A 2,880-nucleotide genomic window follows, 5' to 3' on the forward strand; every position below is an offset into this window, starting at 1 on the left:
ATAACACACAAATAAGTTTCATTTAAATCAATTTTAATATGAAACAGTATTTTCTCTCCTTTTCCTTTAGTATTTTAAACACTAATAAACTTATTTTTGTTGACCAATTTCTAAATGAGTTATTTTACTTTACATATTCATTGGCCAATTTTTTACCCTTCTTTGTAAACTTCCAAATCAAATCCTTTACACATCTTTTGTTTATATTTACAATACTGGTATAGTAAAATAATTATATAGATATATTTATATTATATATAATATATAATAATTATAGATCACATTGATATCAAAATCGTAGGATTCTAGAGGTGGCAAGTATCTCTTCTTACTTTATATAGATGACATTATTAATGGCTATATTTTTGTTTATGTCATTATTTTAATTTTTGTCTAAATATTCTAAGAAAAATAATTTTAAAAACAGCAAAAAAACTAAATCTTTTTTGTTTTACAGTAATATGTATGCTACAATTTTGATTGATGAATGACCCAATCAACAAATTAGTAATATTGTCTAGAAACTGATCTTTAAGATGATAATAGATCAATCAATATCTGTTTTGTTCAGTATTTTCTACAGTGTTTATGAGAACAGAAATCTTCTTTGATGATAAATGAATGAATAATCTACACTTGTTCATAGCTCCTATTAACATGCTTATTTTAGGTTTACTGCTAAATCACTAGTTACAAAAGTGTGTTGGAGACTGGAAAGACAGTGCCTAGGTTATGGTGTTTACTTTGCATACCTCTCACTTTGATTTGAATCCTGATACAACATAGAACCATAGTTAAAAAATTGATGACAGTATCTTCCAAAACAGAGCTGGACATGGTCCATGAGCATCCCTGTGTGTGGCCTAACCTACAAGTGTTTTCATTGTAAAGGCTAAATATAAAGGTCACATAATTTTGGAAATAATTATTTTAATGATAATTGTCTTCCTGGAAATAATTGATAATCTTAATTTTTCCTGTGAATGAGAAGAGACTGGCTTAAAATTTCTTCAGTGTGGGCGACCATTGGACCACACTCAGTAGTTTTTCAGGATTGTTTCTGGCTCTGTGTTTGGTAGTCATTCCCAGCAATGATCAGAGCAATATGTGGTACAAGAGATTGAGCTGGCATAATTGCCTGACCCTTCTGCTATCTCTCCGGCCTCAAATTATAATTTTTAATCCATGATTTATCATTTTTATCTTTTTTATCATATTCTTTTTACATATATGAGATATATATATATATATATATATTTTTTTTTTTTTTACAGGTAACTGGGCCAATAAGCTAATACCCCACACTGAAGCAGAAACTACCAGGATTGGAAATGACCAGCTCCAGAACATCGGTTCTGTACATGAAGAAACTAGTCCGATTCCCACTGGATTTCTTATTTTAGGAAACACTTGTAACATGAAATCAATGTTACAATGCTGGAGTAATATTCCAAATTTGACTAATTATTTTATTTTTCTACAGATTTGTATTTTTTTTATCTTTTTTATTATTGTTTGGCATTTTATATATTAAAAAAGAGCCTTCACCAATGCAACATTCCCATCACCAATGTCCCAAAGTGTCCCTCCTTCCTACCCCACACCGGCCTGTACTCTAGACAGGCTTTCTACTTCCCTAATTCAGTCACATTTTGTTATGATGGTTCTCAATGTGACTGCACACATCACTCTCTGTGGTGAGCTTCATGTCTTGAGTTGGACCTTCCAGCCCTCCTCTATTTTGTCTCTGAGAATCATTACACAAATGTCTTTTATTTCTCTCAAAACCCATAGATGGGTGAGACCATTCTGTGTTTATCTCTCTCCCTCTGATGTATTTCATCAGCATATAGATTCCATATACATCCATGTATAGGAAAATTTCATGACTTCATCTCTTCTGACGGTTGCATAATATTCCATTGTATATATGTACCACAGTTTCTTTAGCCATTCATCTATTGAGGAGCATCTAGGCTGTTTGCCCCTCAATAGATGCCCCACATATGATACATTTTGGCTTTCTTTAAAATTGAATTTACAAGGATTCGTGTTAGAATTTATAAATTTTGATAAATCTTTATTTAAACAACATGGTTACAATATGTTTAAGGTAGATATTATATTGTTATATAATTCTTAATTTAAAGAAAAAATGTTAGATGTCAATTACATAGATTTTACAAAATTGAGACTCCTTTGTACCATTGTTTTGAAGTAGACATGTTATAAATTTAATTTACATTTTTGTTTGTTTGTTTTTGGGCCATACCTGGTGATGTGCAGGCATTAATCCTGGTTGACTATGCACTCAGAAATTGCTCTTGGCTTGGGAGACCATAAGGGACACCGAGTGATTGAACCTTAGTCTGTCCTAGGTTAGCACGTGCAAGGCAAACACCCTACCACATGTGCCACCACAGCTCTGGCTCCAGATTTTACTTATTTTTGAAGCTAATTACTTCTATATAATAAATTATGCTTACTCTACATTTCTTTCCAAAGTCAATTAGAAACTCACTCAGGTTTTTTTCCTTTGTTTGTTTGGTCCACTTCCAGTGTTGCTGAAGGTGTACTACAGCCAAGTCTTAGAAGAGCATAGAGTGCCAAAGACTGAATCTGGGTCAGCCCCATGCAAGGCAAGCACCCTGCCCCTTGGACTATATCTCTGGCACCAAAATTCACTCAGCTTTTAATATTTGAATGCGGTAGGTCATGAAAGGTCATTGGATTTGTTACCTATAAATTATGTGAATGAATATGTATGTCCATTGCCATAAAAATGAGTTAATCTGGTTTAGCTGCTGCTAGCCCAACATAAAATGTAATTCATTAAATAAGTATTTGAGTATAGATGTCCAGTACAAAATGTAAACTTAA

This window comes from Suncus etruscus, chromosome 2 (genome assembly GCF_024139225.1).
Source record: "Suncus etruscus isolate mSunEtr1 chromosome 2, mSunEtr1.pri.cur, whole genome shotgun sequence".
Taxonomy (NCBI): domain Eukaryota; kingdom Metazoa; phylum Chordata; class Mammalia; order Eulipotyphla; family Soricidae; genus Suncus; species Suncus etruscus.